This window comes from Equus quagga, unplaced genomic scaffold (assembly GCF_021613505.1).
Source record: "Equus quagga isolate Etosha38 unplaced genomic scaffold, UCLA_HA_Equagga_1.0 220_RagTag, whole genome shotgun sequence".
NCBI lineage: Eukaryota > Metazoa > Chordata > Mammalia > Perissodactyla > Equidae > Equus > Equus quagga.
This window is the reverse complement of record NW_025799647.1, coordinates 4,248,824-4,272,466: the sequence shown is the minus strand read 5'-3', so window position 1 is coordinate 4,272,466 and position 23,643 is coordinate 4,248,824. Positions and strand designations below refer to the sequence as shown.

General features: G+C 34.1%; 1 protein-coding gene across 6 annotated transcripts in view; it reads left to right on the top strand.

The window, feature by feature from the left end:
• The window catches only part of LOC124233777 (alpha-(1,6)-fucosyltransferase), a 272,983-nt gene that overhangs the window by 98,099 nt on the left and 151,241 nt on the right, over positions 1 to 23,643 (top strand). Inside the window, exon 1 of one of the 6 annotated variants that reach the window (XM_046650980.1) lies at positions 2,562 to 2,646. The exons of the other annotated variants lie outside the window; for them this stretch is intronic. The gene's annotated coding sequence lies outside the window, so the exon portion shown is untranslated. Of the gene's footprint in view, positions 1 to 2,561; positions 2,647 to 23,643 lie in introns of those variants that run through there. 6 annotated transcript variants of the gene reach the window in all.

Here is a 23,643-nt window from a genome sequence, read left to right as displayed (position 1 = left end):
GTTTCCTGTGTTCTTTCCTTTATCCTTTATGTATTTCTGTGATTGTATCTTTTGTTTTACAATGACCGTGTGCCACTATTTAAAAATAATTAATCTAATTTAAAATGTTTTTGGATAAATTGATTTTTTGACTTAATGTCTGTATCAGTAAACATAGTTGGTGGTCCATTGTCCAACCACCATGGTTGGTGGTTCGTTGTCCTGTAAATGTAAAATGTATCTACATTAAAAAATTCTGCATTTTCTTTCTGGAAGAATTTAGTTAACCAGAGGAAAATACTTACCTTTACCATTTAGCATTTACCTTGAACACTCAGAGGATATAGTTTTAAAATGATCAGTAACGTTTTTTAACGTGTTAAGGATAGGAAAATATTTAATAGTGATTTTAATTTTGTTTTATGTATACTTTGAAGAATGTCTGCATAATTAGATGATGGAAAACTGAGAAGATTCCTTAGCTTTTTTGTGTATTTGAGAACTTAGTTTGGATGTAGTTCTTAATAGATACTACATTGAACTGCATATTTTATCCTTTGCCTAGTATGACTGCTGATTTTCTTAATTACAGAAGAGAATACATGTGCTTTGGGAGTCCCGGTTATATCTGGTCAATATTCTTAGGTTTTCATAGTATAATAGGATAGATTATATTAAATAACTACTTCCTGACTATTTTCTTGCAATAGCTTGTGTTTTTATCAGGAGAAATTAATGGATTCATGGAAAGTGTTCCATCCTACACGTAGATTGTTCATAGCAAACTCATTTTGTTAGAAATACTATAGCAACTTTACTTTTTTTATCTTCTGGAAGATCATGGTGACTCTAGTTATTGGAGTTCCAAACAATATGTGATTGAAAAACCCTGACGCCAGAGCAAACAATATGTGATTGAATTAGAAAACGATGTCTAGGGTTTTTTTTTAAATCTTTTAAAATAATATTAAACAATTATTTAAATTATTATTAATTTAATTTATTATATTACTTAATAATTATTTAAATTGTTAAATGATACTGTTAACCTTTAAAGGTTAACATTGCTTAGGTATAAATAAAAGTATTATTCGTCTTCAAAACAAGAGTTTTATCAGGCTATATAGTCCTTTGGACTGTGATATAGCAAATTTGAAACAATTATTGTTTTTCTAGGTGATTTGCTTTAAGTGCCTTAATTGTATAAAATCTTCACCCACTGAGCATACGAAACAAAGACATCGAACTATAAACCTTGGAAGGTGATTTTAGATCCTTTCTCTCCTTTTTACTTTTTCTTTTCTGAAAAATAAGATGCCTGTTCTAGTTCAGTGAATATGGTAATATCAAATCCAGGTAAACTAGTACATCTCATCTTGTCTTCATTTTTTAAGGTGAGATAGATTATAGATTGGAGAATAAATCGTTTTGTTAGTTGACTGCTTCTAGTATAAAAATATGGATCTTTTTAGCAGTAAGTCACTCTATTGTACATACTTTAAATGCTTAAAAATAATTTATAAGAAAGGAATTATAGAAAAACTGAAACAAAATACCTCAATTAAGACCATATACATGAATGATAGGTAGCACTTATAATTGTTATTTTAACTGTGAGGCAGACACGTATGTAGATAAAAACATTGTGTATGTTAGTCTAAATGAAATTAATGGTTTCTCCTTTTATACGTTCTCACAATACTTGTGCTTTTCTTCATTGCATTCATTTATTCATTAGTCAACAGTATTTATTAAGTGCCTGCAATACTACAGGCACTGTTCTAGACTGCGAGTGATACCTGTCAACAAAAGAGAAATTATTGATCTCATGGAGCTTATATTCTAGTAGGGATACGGATCCTAAGCAAATAGGTATGTCAGATGGTGATAGATGTTCTAGAGAAAAGTAGGTACATCAGGGCAGGTGATAGGGAATGTGGGATTGAGGAGTGTATCATTTTTATACAGAATGGTCAGGGAAGGTTTCACTGAGAAGGTGCTGGTTGGGTGATGACCTGAATTTGGTGAGGGACAGAGCTATGGTGGATATTTGGGTAAGTGTGTTTCAGATAAGTTCAGAAGCCTTGTGTTGGGAGCAGGCTCAGCATGTTTAGAAACATAAATTGTGTAATTATTTGTTTCATTTTTGCTTTCCTGGTAGATTCTAAGATCCACTAAAACAGTGGAGATTATCTCTGTCTTGCTCATTACTGTATCTTTGACACTCAGTACAGTGCCAAGCACTTGGTAGGCAGTGGGGCAGTGGGTAAATATGGATGAATTCATGAATGATGAGGGGAAACTAGAGGAATCCTTTTTTTTTTCAATTCATAGTACTAAAATAGTTTGAGCTGCAAAGGTTTTTATAGGTCATAAGAAAACAAGAGAGCTCTTTAGGTAGAGTGACTCTTCCACAAGTCACTGTTAATTATGAGTAGTGTTCTTAGGATGGCAAAGATTTTTCTCTCTTATTCTAACTATTGATAGGAGATCCTTTTGTTTCAGATCTCTGGTAGACATGGGAAGATATTTGCTGTGGAAGACCTCCTTACAGTCAAATCTGGAATCAGATAACTGGGCTGAAATTCCTGTCTGACACTTGTGAGCTGTTTGACACCACTCCCACTGCCTGTTACTTCACCTTTAAATGCCCTGATTTTCTTATCTGTAAGACATATGTTGTTCCCTTTCCAGTATTCTTTATACCATAAACATTTTCTCTTGCATAGTGGGATTTTCTCATTAATTTTCTCATATGCTACTCATGTAGACTATTCTTTGTTTTTTTAAAAAGAAAGTTGTGATTGAGAACATAGGACTTTGGAATCAGACTTAGATGTGTTCTATGAAAGCTTACTCCTTAAAGTTATTTCTTAACATGTGTCCAAGTTTTATCTAACTAATGAGGGAACAATCAGGAAGACAAAGGAACTGCTTCCAAGAATGTCTGAGCATCAGGAGTTCATATATTCATTTAAGAAGGGGATGCCAAGATAAAATTGCTAAGCTACAGAGAAGGACAAGGAAGCCCATATCACCTTTGGGGTTATTCCTCAGAAAACTTGGAATGTAAAACGTTGAGTTATAGCATCATGGTCTTTATCGTTGTCTCCAGTATCATCAAACTGGATTTCATCCTCATCTCCAGTACCAAATGTATGTTTCATTGATTTTAGCATATTTTGGAAGCTTGCCATATGCCTTAAGACTTACACCTTCATCTGCATTGTATTTTAAAATTACCTCAGCTTTGTTATCTCCATAGTCTGGCAGACCAACCAAAATACCGTCTGAGGTATTTATTCAAACCGTTTTTCTAAGTTTTCCTTTGATAGGACATAACCACTTTACACCATCAAAACTCATTGCTTCTAATCATCCATTTTCCAACATTTGGTTACCTGAGCATGCTCTTATTCATCCTCTGTACACAGCCACTTTGTTCAGATTCATTCTTATTCATGGCGCTGCACTGTTTTTCCCACTTTTGCCTTTATTCTTGGGCATGGCAATGCCTTGCCACATCTCGGACTTCTTTCCTGTGGTGGCGGTGGCAGCTGCCCCTCTGAGTGGCGCACGGGAGGAAGTAACGTGTTGCGAAGTGGCACTGCATACGCGCGGGAGAATTTTGAGACTGAGCTTTTCCGAAATGGACTCAGTGACAGTACATTTCTTTTCTTCCCTCTTCCCTTTCCGTGTGTGTTAATGATATTAAGGTTTTCTGGCAGGTCCATAGCAACCTTTACTCTTGTACTTTCTTAGCCTCATTACTCGGGTTGACCTCTCTTCTTGGGTCTTTACTGAAAGTCCTAAGGATTCAGTGAGGACTCTTTATCTTGTTTGTGAGAACTTGAGAGATTCCTGGCTCAGTGTGAGCTCTGGAAATTATTTAGCTTTAGCTACTGGGTAATTTTTCTTTCCCAGAAGTTGTTTTTGCTCAACCTATGGGTTTTCACCCTATGCATTGGTATTCAGATTGGTATTCAGGTAATTTAAGAGGATCCTTTTTTTAATAGGTCTTTGTGTAGCTCTCTCACTTCAGGGACTTTTCCCCAAAATAATTGTTGCCTTGGCCTTTGTGTAGTCTTGATTTCTGTCTTTTCAACTCAGGAATGCACTGGATTCTATTTGGGTTTCCCCTCCTACATACTGCAGTCCCAAAAGTGCTTTCAGAAAGACATCCCAGGTAATTATAGGGCTCACCTGTTTTATTTCCCTTTTTTTAGCAATCAGTTTTGAGCTGCCTGTTGTCCAATATCAGATACACAGTGTGTGCAGTTTTCTAGTTGTTTACATTTGGAAGTTAATTCTGGATCTTATCACTCCCTCATAGGTGAAAGTAAAGATCTCTGAACGCTTTTAAAATGAAGAAAGATATTTTTAGCAGGTGATATATCCTGCCCATTTCAGATTGTGTTCAAATACTATTACGTGTAAAAATTCAAGTTTTAACTGTTGCCTAAGTTAAATTTATCTTAGTAACAACATTTCTGTTATTCTTCCACACATAGCTGTAAATAAAACCTGCTTTGGCTGCTTTTCATCTAATATTAGTTACCAGTCAATTGATGCATTAAATTAAAGTTGGTGCAACTCTAATGATTTATAATAGCTGATTCTTTTTTGGTGCTTTTTTGTTTGTTTGTTTGTTTTTGAGGAAGATTAGCCCTGAGCTAACTACTGCCAATCCTCCTCTTTTTGCTGAGGAAGACTGGTCCTGAGCTAACATCCATGCCCATCTTCCTCTACTTTGTATGTAGGATGCCTACCACAGCATGACTTTTTGCCAAGAGGTGCCATGTCTGCACCCAGGATCTGAACCGGCGAACCCTGGGCCACCGAGAAGAGGATTGTGCAAAATTAACTGCTGCGCCACCAGGCCGGCCCCCTCTTTTTGGTACTTTTATGCCTCACCAGTGATCACTGGCTGTTTTATGGTACTTTTTGGTTCTTTCTTTTAAACAGGATTCAACATAACTAAAAAAAAAAACCCTTAACCTAACTCTTACATAGTGTATGAACTTTATACTGATAAAAGATATGTTTTGTATTCCATCTATTGAGATACAGTGAAACAGTGTAAGTTTAGTACTGCTCATTATTTCTTTAAAATTCCTCCAGTTAGTTTACAATCATTGGCGATTGGAATTAGAATATAAACATACATTGGTGTGAGGTTAATTGAAAATGTCTCATTAAGTTTGGAATTATGAAAAAAGGATGTGTTTGGTGAAGAACAATACACTAAGCCTAATTTTTTTTGAAGGATAGGCGGTGCTCATGAAAGAGTTAACCATTGTCATGTTTATGGTTGACTCAACTGGAGACATGAGTTTTATTCTTTGTCATTAGTGCTTACAGTGTTTCTGTAACTGTTTTAGGTGCAAGGTACCCTGTCTGATAGTTATTGTGTACCTATGCTGTTCTTGGAAGAGAACATGAAATTCTTAGGGGAATGTTTGAAAATGAGCCAGTAATAGCATTGTGATTTGTATGTTGTGTGCTCAGGCTTAACAAAGGCATTTTGACTCTGGTATCAGAATTGTATGGTGTAAATCTTAAGAAAACATGCTGAGGAAATTTATAGCCATAATTTATGTATCTCTCAAAGGATGAGGGTCAGGATTGTAATTTATAGATTAGAGAACTATAAATGCATTAATTCCAACAGATGACAGCAAAATGTCTGAATTTGATTCCGTTAATTTTTATTATTTCTTAAAAAATATTTTCTGATACCTTTAAAAATTACTGCTTCTAGATATATCTATTGAGTTTGGTGTAGCAAAAGACGGTTTACTTTTTAATTTTTGATAGCAGATGTAAAATGCAGACATCTAATTATTTAAGATCTTTTAGATACTAGTGACTATTCACTTGTGAAAAAATTGAAACTGATGAATGACAGTCACTAGATGCATTTGCCAGAGCTGCTTTTTTTTTGGTCTGTTACTGCTAAAAGAGATGAGTCTACCTGTAGTGTTGCCTAGGCGACATGGATGCACTGCATTTCGTCCTCCTAAATTGTTTACCATTGAAATTCATGGATTATGTTTGTTATTTTGGTAAAATAACTAAATAATAAAACCTTGTAACTCTGCCCTTAAAGAGTAATAGTTCCTTAGTCAGCCAACCCGTATTGCTTTGATTCATTTGGAGTTGAGAACAAGAACTCCATAGTTAAATAGATCTGGCTGTGAATCTTGGCTCCTCCTGGTTTTGTGACCTTAAGCAAGTTACTTACTCTCTGCTTGTTTATTTGATATTAGTATAGTTTAGTAGTTAACTGAGTGGACTCTGGAGCCAGGTTGTGAGGATTTGAATTTTGGCTCTGCTACTTATAAGCTGTGTGACTTGGGGCAAGTTACTAACTTTTCTGCCTCCTCGTTCTCATCTGTAAATTAGGGATAATAATAGTACTCATCTATGAAACACTTCGAGTGTACCTGGCATAGAGTGAGCACTCAATAAATGTTTGTTATTATTATCTTCTATAAAATGAGGATAAAAATAACATAATAGGGTTGTTATGAGGTCTGAATGAATAAAATAAATACAACACTTTGCACAGGGACCTAGTACACGTTCAGTAAGTGATGGTACTATAATGGGATTGATGATAATTATGATGATGCAGCAGATGTGCCTGTGGAATAAGCGTAGGTCCAAGATTTGTAACAGAAGAGACCACTTTGGAGCTCTGTTGCTTTCCTAATTGGTCAAGACACACAGAGTGAGTTCTGTCGTTCTGTCAGGTCACTTGTTCAAAACAAATAAACTTTTCTATCCCAGCTGGTGCACAAGATGTGGTAGATGAAAAATCCTATCCAGTAAGACTTCAGAATTAATAATCTTACTATACCTATTGTGATATCACTGTAGTTTGGGATTGGCTACACTGTACACGTGGCCAGGAAAGTAAAAGCATTTATTGGGAAAGCTTTTACATTGGCTGTATTAGATTAAAAATATGATATAATGCTTCTCCCAAAATCAAGGGTTATTCAGAAGCTGTGAAAAATGGATATGGAGTCATTGCAGGCTGCTAGTATTCTGTAATCCTAAAGTCTCTTTCTCCTTCTTCTATGGTAATAGAATCCTGATTTTTTTAAGCTAGCTGCATTGATGCCTGAAGGAAAAGACCGTATTTCCCAGCTATGTGACTGAGTTCTGACAAAAGAGTTGAAAGCAGAAGTAATATGAGTGTGCTTGTAAAGTCACTGACCCAGCTGGAAGAGACCCTTTTTTGCCATTCAGTTTCTCTTCTTCCTTTTGACCTTTATTGAAGACATGCTAACTGGAGCTTTAGCAAACATTTTGGACCATGAGGTGATCTTGATGATGGAAGCTAGGCATCTAGAATGTGCCTAAGAGAAAGTGAGAAACTTGGATCCCTGAGGGTACTATGCAACCACCATGTCTACGTCGTCTCTCTCTAGACTTCTTTTACAAAAGAAAGAAATAACCCTCAATCTTGTTTAAGCTTAGCTGCTGCTGTGTTGGGGTATTTTGTAATGTGCAGAACCATATCCTTATACTGAGGTGAAGAAGTATAAATAATAAAGCGCCACTGAGATTTAATGGTTTGCGTACAGAGGGATATGTATTGGGGAGAGTGAAGATATAAGGAGAATTGAAGGAGAGCAGTATAAATGACTAAGAGATTGAGAAGACTGTGGATCTACTTTGGTCATACTGGTGAAATTTTATTAGATTAATGGGAAATAAGAAACTTTTATTTTATGGGAAAAAAGATTATTTAATAATTCAGTGACATATGTACAACTAGTTACCAAATCACATTTTGTTGGATATTGGGGGTGGTTAGAAGAGCTTGTGAAATCCATGGGGGGGGGACATCAGTAATTCTTGTCTTTAGAATATTGACAGTTTTTTGTAGGTTACTATTGTTAGCTTGTTATCCGATTGTTAAATGAAGTACTTATGAGTTTTGTTTTTTTTTCTGGTAAATTCCTTCCTATTAACGACACTTCAAGTGTCTCCTCTCAAAATTTTGGATTGGCAAACATGAAAAAGATGTTAGAAAACATCGGATTAGCCATTTTCCGTGGAAGAGATTGAAAAAAGATTGTTTTGGAGCCTACACAGCAAATCGTTGATATTCTTTCACTCTTTTAGATAAAGTGATTCTAAAAAATTGTTCATGTATTGATACTTGGGCCCACCCTTTCTAATGGTTTCTGTGACACCAAATAATTGACTTGACACATTTAATTCAGTAGCTTTGAGTAGACAGAGGTTTAGATGCCTCACTTGAGAGTTTGACAATCTCTTTAAGCATGTTGCCTAATTTATGATTTGGTTTTGTTTGGATAATGTGGAATTATAGGCCTAGAAAGACTGCAGGAGGTCATATATATTTCATTGTAATTTATCAAATGTGGTTTCTATATAGGTTTTACCTTTGTTTTTTCCTTGTGGATCTATTCATTCTTTTCCATGTATCTCTCACCATTTAAATTTTGTTGATGGATGCTTGTTGTTTCCATGTCTTGGCTATTGTAAATAATGTTGCAATAAACATGGTGGTGCAGATATCTTTTCCAGGTAGTGATCTTGTTTCCTTTGGATAAATACCCACAAGTGGAATTTCTGGATCATATGATAGTTCTATTTTTAACTTTTTGAGGAAACTCTCTTCTGTTTTTCCGTAGTGGCTGCGCCAATTTACAATCCCACCAACAGTGCACAAGGGTTTCCTTTTGTCTGTATCCTCACCAACACTTATTTCTAATCTTTTGATAATATCCATTCTAACAGGTGTGAGGTGATATCTCACTGTGGTTTTGCTTTGCATTTTGCTGATGATTAGTGACGTTGAGCATCTTTTCATGTACCTGTTGGCCGTTTGTATGTTGCCTTTGGAAAAATGTCTGTTCAGATCCTCTGCCCATTGTTTAAATGGAATGGATTGTTTGAGTTTTTTCCTCTTGAGTTGTATGAGTTCTTTATGTATTTTGGAATATTAACCCCTTATCAGATATATGACTTGCAAATATTTTCTCCCATTTCATAGGTTGCTTTTTCATTTTGTTGATAGTTTCCTTTTCTGTATAGAAGTGCTTTTTTGATGTAGTTCCACTCGTTTATTTTTGCTTTTGTTGTCAAATCCAAAAAATCATTGCTAAGACTGATGTCAAGGAGGTTATAAGATCTTATGGTACGAAATCTATTTAAATTAAGGAAAGGCTAACCATAACTCCTTTATATTTATTAATACATAACTGTAGTTTTTATTTATCAAGCTCATACTATCTGGTAGTCACTGGGACTAGCACTTTACATACATATCTCAATTCAAGACTACTTTAAATATTTATTTAAACTAGCAAAAGGAAATAAATTAGAGAGAGTTAATAGTCTGATTCAATCAAAATATAATAATAGCTATAATAATTGTAGCTATTGTTTTAATTCTATTTGGCCCCAAATGAATGTTATTAACTCTAGTTTACAGAGAGGTTAAATAATTTGGCCATAGTCACACAACAAGAAAGTAGAGGAAGTGGGCAAACACTATTCTAGTTGACTCTGAAACTCACTCTCTATTAAACCTCTAATGATTCTATTGTTAAATGTTAGGGTGTGTCTCTTTGTATGGATGTTTTAGTAGTTGTTTTAAGTATTGCATTAAAAATACATAACTTATCACAGTCTCCTAGGGTTACTGTTTTACCAGTTTGAGTGACATGTAGAAACTATTTCTCTGTAAATCCCATTACCCTCTCTCCTTTATAATTGTCTTAACTATTTCTTCTGTGTATATTTAAAACAGACAGACAGTGTTATATATACCGTTTGCTTCAAGTGTCAACCATAATGTAGAAAACTGGAGAAGGGAAAGTCTATTATATTTCTCCATATTTTTGCTCTTTCTGTTGTTCCTTCTTCTGGGATAAATGAGGGAAAAAGAAAACTCGGAGAGCTCACTGCCGTGTTGTTCTTTTAATCCCTAGATCACTAGTAGGTCTGCCTTTTCTTTCCTCCTTTCACAGTCTTCCTGTGTGTGTTTTATGTAGAACGTCCAGGGTTTTTAGCTATCCTTAGTGAGGGGGAATAGGGAGAAGGGCGTCTTCTCTGTCTTGGTCTGGAACTGAAGTCACTTCACCAAACCTTAAATGTCAAAAAGTTAAGTCAAATGGAGTTGTTTTATCCAGCTCTCCTAACACTGTGCTATTTGGGAGGAAAAGTTTGAGGCCTTTATATCTTTGAATTGAATTATACTCGAGACATCCTAGTTATATATAACCCTGTCCTTGGGTTAAAAAATGTGTGTAGAGGGAGATTTTTCTAGCGCCCCTTGCGATTCTTATAGTCAGCAGGTTCTTCTTAATAACAACAATAAAAAAATAGCTATTACTGATTTTAGTTTTGCCACTTAATGGCTTTGTGACCTTGGGAAAGTTGTCTAATCTTAGTGTGCCTTAATTTCCTCCACTGTAAAGTGGAGATAGTAGTACTTACATCATAAGGTTGTTGAAAAGATTAAATAGTATTATAATTGTGAAGCAATGAGAAAAGTACTTTGCATTCAGGAGGCACTGTATAAATGTAGCTGTTATCATCATTATACTTAGAATGATAGGCACATATGATAGGAATTATTATAATTTTTTCAAAGAAAAAAATTCAGGCTCAGAGAAGGTAAGATGCCCTGCCCGGTTATTTACTTGCCCATTTCTGTATTGGTATTGCCGGAATTTACATTGAGTTGTTTTTTTTTTTACCTTAGAGCTTACACTTTCCAAGGTCTCGTGCTATCTCTTAGGATCATCAAATTCCGCTGTGTCCTGCAATTTCATCTAACATTATATTATGTGTATTTGTCTTCATACGTAATGTTTTAAACTGAGCCTTAATATCTCACCAATGGTTGTACCATAATTTATTTAAACTTTTCTTGTTTTGGATTATATAAATTGTCTCTATGTCACCTATCTGGCTCATGTATTAGTGAATCAAATACTAGCCAATAATGTCATTGTAATATTCTTCATACCTGCAGTAATAACAATTAACGTTTAAAGGGCTTTCATGCCTCTTATACGAAAATTTAAATGTTTTTTTTAAAAAAACATATCCCAGTAAAATTTTCAATAGCATAAAATGTTTACTGTACTTCTGAATCTCTGTCATTCTGTAGAAACAGTTTTAAATCTGTTTGAATCTGAATTTTTGAATGTTCTTTGAAGAGAGTTCTCTGGAAAGATTGTGAATCTTTCTTTGTTATTTGTATTGTGTATGACTTGAAATTTTTGCAGTGTATCTATCTGCCCTTGTTAACTATTAAATGTAATGTTTGAGGACTCCGCCGCTTATCAAGAGTTGGCTTGAATGCAAGTCTTTGGTTTGAAATTATGTTTGGATATATTTCCTTCTATCTACTTTTGACATTTTCTGCATATAAGAATAAACGAATAAACGTGAAACTGACTTTGAATCTTAGTTCTGATTCTTCTAAGGCTTGATTTTATTTTTATTTTGACTATAGATATTAAACAAATATATGTACAGCTGGGTAATATTTATGCATTGACTTTTTTGTTTGACAGATATTAATAAAGGGCTTTCTCTGTTTTAGGCACTGTCCTCCATGTCCCTGCTCTACTGGTACACACCCTTTAGTGTAGGAAATAAATAAGCCAGTAAGTGTTGTGATAGAGAATAATGGGAAATGGTGAGTGCTTTTTACAAAAGATAAGGTGTTGTAGCATTCTTCTAGGATCTTGTAGTCATTCTTTCATTCTTTCTTGCTTTCAGGGTCCCAGTTTTGTTCAGGAACCTACTGTTAGGGATAAATCCTGCTTAGTCTAAGCCATAATGGTAATCCATTCTGCTTGTCATTGATTGATTTTGCAAGGGACAGGTGACTCAATCTCGGCTAATAAGATGTGCAAATCTTCTGGGGGAGACTTCTATTAGTAGTTTCCTCTCCTTTAAAATGAGACAGACTAGAAGAGATTGCCAGTTGTTCTGTTATACGTAATTACATGTGGCTGGAATCGAGGCAGCCAACTTGCTGCCGTGCAGAGAGCTAGGCTGAGGGCAAATGCTGACATGCCAAGGGGGTAGAATAGAAAGATGAAAAGAGATTTTTGACTATTTCATGGAGCTGTTAACTAACTTTTTTTGTCAATCGAGTAATTAAAATTTCCTTATTTTTAAAGCCATTTTGAGTTGGATTTTCTCTTACTTTTATCCTAACATGTCATAATTGACACAGGTTGTCAGAGACTATCTCTAAAAAGAGGTGACATTTAAGTAGAAATCTGAATTATAAGAATGAGCCAAAGGAATTGCAGTTCAGGTAGAAGGAACAATAAGAATGAGGCCCTGTGATAGGTAAGAACTTGGCACATTCTGGGAACTGGCAGGAAGCTGGTATACCTAGTTTCTAAAGAGCAAGGGAAAGATAATAGTAACTAATATTTATAAATTCTGTTACACTTTACGTATCACTTTTGCATATATTATTTCACATAATTTTCACAATTATGTGAGGGTATGCTATTATTCCTGTTCTCTAATTAGGAAAACTGCCTGTATGTTACAGCCAGTGATTGATTTGAAATGGTTACTCTTTTACCATATCATACTGCCAATCAAGTATGTATTTTGTATATACTTTATAACTAGATAAAATGGTAAGGGTGTACGTTTCATTTGAATTTATTAGTATTACCACTTTTCGGCAGTATTAATTTATTCAAGCCTGAAGGTACAGATGCCAAGGCCGCATTTCTGGACCCATCTGAATAGTATAAATTAATTGCATCAGTAAATACAACCTGGTGTGTTATCTTCAGTTAACATGAGCGAGATACTCCTGATAGAAAGTTCATAAATGTGATTATGTATTTGTACTTCATAACTAGGAAGATTAATTTCTAAAATAACAGCTGGTTTCAGTGAATTAATAGAGTTTTTTGTGCTCTTATATTCAGGATGCCTGGTATTTTAAATTCATATGTGCATATACTGTGACCTTACTGATAAGCAATGTGAAAGTATGATAGGTGACTGTAAGTAGTGGATGAAAATTGAATTTTATAGTCTTGGAAGGGGCTGTATGAAAATTTCCTTTTCTCTCCTCTCCTGCTCGTCTCTCCTCCTCCCTCTCTTCATTCCCCCACTCCCTATCTTCATTCTACATTTCAGTTTAGTTTCAGCAAGTGCTTTTACATAAATGAAAATTGATTTCAACTGGAGTTAAAGGGCCAGTTTATTGTGATACCGTTTTTACTTTTTCCTACTTCTTTCTTAAATTAAAAAACACATAATTTTATAAACTACCCTTTTCCCATATATGGAGGTTGGACAGTAGGAAAGATTTTAAATAAATTCTATAACAATACTTAATTTGAAAATGAATTGAGATCAAATGAGAAGATATTTAAAGTTATAATCTTGGGCATATGTTACAAGTCTAGAGCTGAATTGAATAATATATGTAAAGGGCTCTTTAAATATTGGTATTTTATAATTGATAATTAGCTTTTCTCTAAAAGTTTTATTTATATTTTCCTTTATTAACTTGATGCATTTAAAATGTAACAGTCATGCTTAACCTCTGCTGCATTAGAGGGATTGGTCATTCATTTAATTTGTTGAATAAACGATTTTATTATTATGTTGAGTTTTTCAGTTCATTCTATTATATTAAAATGCTTCAAGAAGCACTCTGTAGTAATGATTTCCTTTTTACTCTTTCCAATTGTTAAGAAAATAAAGATAATATATTCTTCTAAAGATGATAACTTTTTAAACTACAGTATATATTTATTATAATTTAGGGAATCATTATTATTTGGATATTTATGATCATTTCTTTTGCTCTGTGAAAAGGTTAGGCTACTAAGAAGATTCAGTATAGTTTCTCTATGGTTTTTTAATTATATTACTGGTTATTTGAGTTGATTCTTAGCTGTCTGAAATACGTTAAAAATATAATTTCCCATTAACATTTAGATTGGAGTTGATCATATCTATAGAATAATTTTGAATTTTTTTCATTAAAAGTAAGAATGTGCAATGATGATGATTTTGCTGGAAAAGTCTGTTTCATTGAAACTCAAAATACAAGCACATAATCTAGCCATTTAATGAATTAGCAGCCTTCAGTTATTGACATTTTCAAATACATTAACAAAATGCAAATAATTTAAACTTTCTCTTAAATTGTTTTCAACTTTATTGAAGCATAATTTAAATTAATAATATGTACCCCTGGGACTGGCCCTGTGGCCGAGTAGTTAAGTTCAGCGCTCTGGTTCGGCTGCCCAGGGTTTTGCTAGTTGGGATCCTGGGCATGGTCCTAGTACTGCTCATCAAGCTGTGCTGAAGTGACATCCCACATAGCAGAACTAGAAGGACATACAATTAGAATATACAACTATCTACTGGGTGGGGGGCTTTGTGGAGAAGGAAAAAAAAAAAAAGATTGGCAACAGATGTTAGCTCAGGGCCAATCTTTTTTTAAAAAAAGTACCCATATTAAATGTACACTTAGACGATTTTTCTCAAATCTATACCTTCATGTAACTGTCAGTCCTCTTTTTAGTCAGTCACCTGCTTGTTTCCTGGCAAGCACTGGTCTGATTTCAGTCACTATGTATTAATTTCTCTATTCTAGAACTTCATATAAATGTGTATTCTTTTTTTGTCCATGGCGTCATTCAACAAGCATGATTTTGAGATTCATTCATGTTTTTGTGTACATTAATAGTTCATTCCTTCTTACTGCTGAATAACATTCCAGTCTATGAATGTGTCACAATTTGTTTATCCATTCACCTGTTGGTAGACACTTGGGTATTTCAAGTTTTTGACTCTTTATATAGGTAAAGTATTTATATAGATAAAGTAGCTGTGAACATTCTTGTACAAGTCTTTGTGTGTACATGTCTTCAGTTCCCTTGTAAATATCTAAGAGTGGAATCATTATGTTATAATGCTAAGTATATATTTAACTTTGTAAGAAACTGTTAAACTATTTTTTTTTCTTTTTCCGTTTCCTGGAAAAATTTATGTAGGATTACTGTTATATCTTCTATAAATGTTTCATGGAATTCACACATAAAGCCATATGGGCCTGGAGTTTTCTTTGTGGGAAGGTTTATACATATGCATTCAACATCTTTTAGTACTTAAAAGGCTATTCATGTTATCTGTTTATTCTTGATTGAACTTTGGTAGTTTGTTTCTTTTAAGAAATTTGTCCATATCAGGTCTGACCTCGTATTTATTGACCTGAAGTTGTTCATAATATTCCTTTATTGTTCTTTTGTAGCATCTGTAATGATGCTCCCTCTTTCGTTCCTAATATTGGCAACTTATGTCCTTTTTTCCCCTTAGTTCAGCTCGAATATTATCAATTTTATTGATCTTTTCAATGAACTCATTTTTGGTTTCATCAATTTTTCTCTACTGTTTATCTGTTTTATAGTTCACTCATAGTGTTTACATTGTGAACCCTTTACCTATTTCACCAAACTTTCAAATACCATCATACCTCTTAAAGTATAATGTAGGGACTTTAAAAGCTATCCTTCCTTTTTCTGCCTGTCATCCTTTGTGTTATTATTGTCATACATTTTATGACATTGTTATAAATCCTATACTACTTTATTATTTTAGTTTTAAAGAATCAAGTTTATTTTAAAAAGAATCAAATTTATTTTAAATTTAAATTTTATTTTAACATTTAAAATTTGTTTTTAAAAAAATGAGAAAAAGTTTCATTTATGATTACCCATACATTTAACATGTCTGTTTAAATCCATTATTTACATTCAAATTTCCATGCACAATCATTTTCTTTTGTTCTGAACAGCATCCTTTTATATCTCGTAGTGTGTATCTGCTAGCAACAAGTGCTTTCCGCTTTTGTTTCCTGAAAATGTACTTTCTTTGCCTTTATTTTTTAAAAGATTTTTACTTTGAAATAATTTTAGAATTACAGAAGATTTGCAAAGTAAGTACAGACAGTTTCCATATATTCTTTGCCCAGGTTCCCCTAGTGTTAACATCTTTCTTAGCCATGGTATATTTGTCAAAAGTAATAAATTAACAATGGTGCAATATATTAATGTAACTACAGGCTATATTTGGATTTCAGTTTTTACACACTGTCCTTTTTCTATTCCAAGATCTGGTCCAGAATATAGATTTCCCCCTTGTCTGAGGGGGATACGTTCCAAGACCCCCAGTGAATGCCTGAAACTGCAGATAGTACCAAACCCTACATGTACTATGTTTTTTCTTATACATATATATCTATGATAAAGTTTAGTTTATAAGTTAGGCACAGTAAGCGATTAACAACAGTTACTACTAATAAAATAGAACAGTTGTCACAATGTACTGTAATAAAAGTTACCGTAGATCTTAGCAACCTCAGCATACGATTTTTTTCCCTTCCGTACTAAGTCGAGAACTTTCACCTTTTCATTTAAAGGAATCACTCTATGGCTTCTCTTTGGCATGTCTGAATTGCCAGCATCACTACTTTTGTGCTTTGGGGCCATTATTAACTAAAATAAGGGTTACTTGAACAGAAGTACTGTGATACCACAACAGTCGATCTGATAATGGAGATGGCTACTAAGTGACTAACAGGTGGGTAGCAGATACAGCATGGATACGCTAGACAAAGGGATGATTCATATCCCCGGTGGGACACAGTGGGATGGTGTGAGATTTGATCACACTGCTCAGAAAGATGTCATGCAGTTTAAAAACTTATAAATTGTTTGTTTCTGGAATTTCCCACTTAATATTTTTGGACCATCGTTGACTGAGAGTAACTGAAACTGCAGAAAGCGAAACCACGGATAAGGGGGGCTACTGTACTATGTTGCATTTAGTTATTATGTCTCTTTATTCTTTTCCAATCTATGATAGTTTCTTTGTTATTTCATGTTTTTGATGACCTTGATAGTTTTGAAGAGTATGGGTCAGGTGTTTTGTTGATTGTCCCTCAATTTGGGTTTGTCTGGTATTTTTTTAAGTTACTACACTGGAGTTATGGGTTTGGGGGGTGAATACCACAGAGATGGTGTACCCTTCTTCAGTACCATTTAGAATTGACCCATCACTGTAAAAATTTCCCCTGCAGCCTCTTTGTAATCAGCCCGTCTTTGCACCTTCAACCCTTGGCAACCACTGATCTGTTTTTCACCCTATAGTATTCCCTTTTCCATAATGTCAAATAAGCGAATCACATATGTAGCTTTTGGTTCTGGCTTCTTTCACTTATCAAAATGCGCTTAAGATTCACCCAATTTGCTGAGTGGGTCAGTAGCTTGTTCCTTTCTATTGCTGAGTAGTATTCCTTTGTTTTTGGTATACCAGAGTTTAATTCATTCGCCTGTTGAAGACAATCTCAATTTTTTTCTGTTTTTTGTCTAATATGTATAAAGCTGCCATAAGCATTTGAATATCAGTTTTTGTGGGAACATAAGCTTTCATTTTTCTTGGGTTCATACCTAGGAGTGGGAATTATTTTAACTTTGAAACATAAAACTAAAACTTCTTAAAATGTAGGAGAAAATATATGTGACCTTGGATTTGACATTGAACTTTTAGATATAATACCCAAACCACAAACTATAAAAGAAAAAAAATCAGTACATTTTATTTTATCAAACAATTAAAAATATTTGCTGCATGCAAGACATTGCTAAGAGAATACAAAGACAGGTCACAGACTGGGAGAAAATATTTGAAAAATCACAAACTGATAAAAGACTTGTGTCTAGACTATATAAATCTCAACAATAAACAGTCTAATATAGAAATGGGCAAAAGACCTCAATAGACACTTCACCAAAGAAGATATATGATGGCACACAGATCACGTGTTCACTGTCATTTGTTATCAGGGAATTGAATGCAAATTGAAACCACACTGAGATACCACTATACACCTATTAGAATTGCTTTAAAAAAAATTGACTCTGCCACAAGCTGGAGAGATTGTGTAGCTCTCTCATTGTTGGTGACAATTCAGAATGATGCAGCCACTTTGACATGCAGTTTGGCATTTTCTTATAAACATACATTTTCCATATGACCCAAAAATCCCACTCCTAGGTATTTACCGAAGTTAAATGAAAACTTACATTCACAGAAACCTGCTTTTACTTTTGAAGATATTTTCACTGGATAACAAAGTACGGTTTTTCCATTTCTTTTTATTTCAGCTCTTTTAAAAGATGTTCCATTGTCCACTAGCTTATATTTCTTTTCTAAGAAGACCCCGGAAATTCTTTTTACCATGTATTTTTTTTCCTCTATGACTATTTTTCTCCTCCAAATTATGGTTTTATTTGTATTTAAAAATACATTGGAGGGGCTGGCCTGGTGGTGCAGTGGTTAAGTTCGCACGTTCCGCTTCGGTGGCCCAGGGCTTGCCTGTTTGGATCCTGGGCGCAGACCTATGCACTGCTTGTCGAGCCATGCTGCGGCAGGCGTCCCACATATAAAGTAGAGGAAGATGGGCATGGATGTTAGCTCAGGGCCAGTCTTCCTCAGCAAAAAAGAGGAAGATTGGTGGCAGTTGCTAGCTCAGGGCTAATCTTCCTCAAAAACAAAAAGGGAAATTCTGTATATGCTCATGACTAAGCTTGTTTTCAATGTATGTTATTTTTCAAGTTTGATGACAAGTTTTGTTTTGAGAAATCCTTTTTCAATCTGAATGTCCAAATGGGGAAATGCCTATAGATTTCCAACTGGCCCTCAAGCAATGATGTAAATTGCTTTCTTGCTAATGATGATGGACAACTTTTATTTGAGTTCTGTCACCTGAACAGTTTTCAGTTCATGATGATGGTTACGATCAGGTGGTACTGTGGTGAAAGCTTTACAACACCATAATATCTGAAGATAAGCACTATAACCAGTGACTGCTTTTAAAATTTTCTTTTTTATTAAACCTCCCTCAGATTTTTTTTTTCTGGATAATTTTCTCTTTGGATAATGTTTTTAATTGACATATAACCTTAGTTTCAGGTGTACAACATGATTCAATATTTGTATGTATTGCAAAATGATCACTACAATAAGTCTGGTTAACGTCCATCACCATACAGAGTTACAAAATTTTTTTTCTTGTGTTGAGGATATTTTTTATTACTGTCGTCAAGTTTGCTTAACTTTTCCTCTACAGTATTTAATCTGCTGTTAATCCTTTCCAGAGAATTTTAAAATTTTTCAGAATTTTTTTGTTGTTACATAAGTTGTATTTTTTTGTTATAGTTTTAATTTTTTTTTACAACATACTCATTTTCTAATTTAAATCCTAGCACTTTTGTTGTTTTGTTTTTTAGCCAGGCCTATTGGTCTAGTGGTTAACATTTAGTGCTCTCACCACCTTGGCCCTTAGGTTCATTTCCCAGGGAACCACACTATCCATCTGCTGGTTAGCGTTAACAGCATTAACATATATGACGTAACAACAATTTGCTATTGATATGCTAAATGATTCCCATAGATTATTTTACTTAAGACTTTCCCAATATTCTGTGGGAGTGGTAGTATGTGTTATATCCATTTTACAGGTAAAGAAATTGAAGCTCAGTAAGGTTACCTAGGTATGATATAGCAGAACCTAAACTCTAACCTCTTATGTGCCAAGCATTATAGTAAATGCTCTCTATATATTAACCTCATTTCAGTCTCATGGTAACTCCATTAAAGCTCCTGATCCTACTGATGATGTACTCTAACTTCCAGATTAAAGAAATTACTTTGAAAAAGTACATGTATTTTTTGTTTCAGAGACATTAAGCAAATATAACCCAAAGCGACTCTAAATACCAAAAGAAATGAATCATTTAAATACTTACTACCTTAAAAAAGTGGTATCACTAATTACATTTGCAGAAGGAAGCCTGACACATTTCAATCCATTTAATATTCTGCGCATGAAGGGTAGCATGTCAATCTCAAACAGGAATAAATCCCTAAGTACTTGAAAAGAAAACAACCCATTCTAAGAAGAAATCTCAACAAACACTACTGTATAAATTTTAGTCAGAAATTAGCTCATGGAGTTAATGTTGAAATATTTTTACTAATAAATTTGAAATATTTTCACTAATTCTTTCACTAATGGAGCGGCTTTCATATCAAAGGCTATATATACTTTCTTCAGTCATCTCATTGTCTTTGCAAAGTGAATCTTCTAAAGGAGGAAAATAAGACAAAGTAAAGAGAAATTGTTTTCTCCTGGTTAAAGATAGCCATAAGACTGTTGATCTTATGGCCTTTTAGACCAGTTTATTTTAATTGTTTGAGGGATATCTTGTAAGATATATGGTGACAATAATAAGTCCTGAAATTTATGAGTGATTTTATTTTTGAACCATCTTATATAATAGCACTGTCTCACTTCAACGTTCAGATTTGCCTTCTTAAGTGGGGCATGAAATGCAGTTCAAGCTGATGTACTCAAATCATATGTCATCCTAGCATATGTCATGTATGACATCCTTCATCACTCATTCACTTATTAATTTATTCAGAAATATTTATTAGTGCCTACTAAGTGGCAAGCTCTGATTTAAGTACTTGGGGATATATCAGTGAACAAAGTGGACAAAAATCATGGACTTTACATTTTAGCAGGCGTAGTTCAAACAATAAACAATAAAAATGGTAAGGAAGTAAGCAGGCATTCATTATGGATAGGGAAAAATTTCTATACCTGCTCTTTTAAACCATACTAAGGAAAATTACATAGAAAACTAACTTGTTTTTCAGCTTGGCTTTTTTTGTTGATCCCGTTTTAAAATACTGGCTAAGAACAGTAAAGTTTGAGGAAACATTTTCTCCAAAAATTGAGTTAAAATGATGCTATTATTTAAGAAAATGACCATCTTTTGCTCCTACAATAATTTCTTACTTTGTATAATGTGTAATATCAATATTGCTGTAAAATGTAGTCATTTAATATCTTGGGTTTTTTTAATTGAGTTCATAATAGTTACAACATTGTGAAATTTCAGTTGTACCTTATTACTTGTCCGTCACCATGTAAGTGCTCCCCTTCACCCAACCCCAAACCCCTGGTAACCACTGAGCTCTTCTCTTTGTCTTTCTTCCACATATGAGTGAAATCATCTTGGTTTGTCTTTCTGGCTTATTTCGCTTAACATAATACCCTCTAGGTTCATTCATGTTGTTGCGAACAGGATGATTTTGTCTTTTTATGGCTGAGTAGTAGTCCATTGTATATATATACCACATCTTCTTTATCCAATCGTTGGTTGATAGGCACTTGCATTGCTTCCATGTCTTGGCTATTGTGAATAATGCTGCAATGAACATAGGGGTACATAAGTCTCTTTGAATTGTTGATTTCATGTTCTTTGGATAAATACCCAGTAGTGGGATAGCTGGGTCATATGGTATTTCTATTTTTAGTTTTTTGAGAAATCTCCATACGGTTTTCCATAGTGGCTGCAGCTGTTTCCATTCCCACCAGCAGTGTATGAGGGTTCTCTCTTCTCCACAACCTCTCCAGCATTTGCTATTTTTTGTTTTAGTGATTATAGCCACTTTAACAGGTGTTCAGGTGGTATGTTAGGGTAGTTTTGATTTGCATTTCTCTGATGATTAGTGATGTTGAGCATCTTTTCATGTGCCTGTTGGCCATCTGTATATCTTCTTTGGAGAAATGTCTTTTCATACCCTCTGCCCATTTTTTGATCGGGTTGTTTGGTTTTTGTTGTTCAGTTGTCTGAGTTCTCTATATATAATGGAGATTAACCCCTTGTCTGATATATGATTTGCAGTTATTTTCTCCCAGTTGGTGGGTTGTCTTTTTGTTTTGATTCTAGTTTCCTTTGCCTTGTAGAAGCTCCTTCATCATCATCAGAAGTCTGATGAAGTCCCACTAGTTTATTTTTTCTTTTATTTCCCTTGTCTGAGAAGACATGATACTCAGTGAGATCCTTTTAAGACTGATGTCAAAGAGTGTGCTACTTATATTTTCTTCCAGAAGTTTATGCTTTCAAGTCTTACCTTCAAGTCTTTGATCCACTTTGAGTTAATTTTCGTGTATGGCGTAAGATAGTGGTCTACTTTCATTCTTTTGCATGTGGCTGCCCAGTTTTCCCAACACCGTTGATTGAAGAGTCTATCTTTTCTCCAATGTATGTTCTTAGCCCCTTTGTCGAAGATTAGCTGTCCATAGATGTGGGGTTTTATTTCTGGGCTTTCAGTTCTGTTCCATTGTTCTAGTATCTTGGATATTTTTGATGGTGGTTTGTAAAAACCTAAAGTGCTTTGTCTAACAAAATTTATATTTCTGTAAGCTTTTGTTTCTTTTGCAAGTTATACTTTTGCTGGCTTTGAATATTTATAATTTTTTGTTGTAATTCTAAGTAAAATGTTACAGCACTTTTTTGTTATTTATCAAATGATTCTTATTTAGAAAGCTGTCTTTACTTATGTTTGTCACAGGTTGTCTTTCTAAGTTAACTTCTGCTATGATAGAAAAAATTTAAAAGATTTAGTATCTTACTGGTATAACTTGGAATTAACTAGGATATATTATAGGTTCAGCATATGGTATGACAGCATTTTACAGTGTTGCATATGTTGTCACAAACAGTATTATTAACTCAAATGTTAATACTTCTTTTGTTGACTTACGGAATTAAATCCATTTCCTATACCATCAGAGTGGACTCATTTTTTTGTTTTTTTAACCAGGAAGCCCTTAATATCTGCATTTTTCTTACATAACATGAAAAGTAAACCTCACATGACTGGATCTTTTACCTAAGACATTGAATAGACTTTAATTATTTTTATGTTTTAGTGAATAGATGGGGGTACTTGAGATTAGAGGAGCAGGGCTTTGAGAAAGGATTTTGAGAAAGAGAAAGAATGAAAAAGGAGTTAATCAACAAAATGTTCTTGATAGACTTAAGAATAGTTATTAAAGCAACAGACAAAACACCAAGTTTTCACTTCAATTATTGCTTTTTTATTTGGCTTTCAAACAATTCTCAGTGAGCACAATTCTTTTCATTCTGTGTTTTAGCCAATATACACTAGTGACAATGAGGAAAATAGTGTAGAAATAAATGAGAAGGAAGTAGAATGTTTCTAGGATGCTCATTTAAAGAGATATTTTTTCTTTTTAACTACTTCAGCATTTAAAAACAATTGAGATTTGAGGTTCAAGAGTAGGAAAATAGTAGCTCTGTGCTCTAGTTTTCAAAGCCTCTTCCTCAACTTTTCTATCTAGTCTTTACTGACTGTTTAATTAGTGGTCAAGTGCCCATCACATTCAGTCTTTTACAGAGAAATTCTTTCTTGTCTTTTCTCTCTTCCCTTTTGCAGTGAACTCTGTTTGGACATGTGACTTTTCTTCTATAGCTCTGGAATTATCAAATGGCATTAAAGTTATATCTTTGAGTACAAATTTTCTCTTTGGGGAGAAAATTGTTTTGTTTCCAAAAGGAACTCTAAACCTAATGATGGAGAAGTGGCAAATGAAACTCATAACCAAGCCTGAGAAAGCATGTACATTTGTAGTTTAAGATGCACAGTAACTAAGATTTACCTGGTATTAGACTTCTGTTGCAATTGTTGATATTTTTTAATAAATTTCAGGACGGAATAATCTGG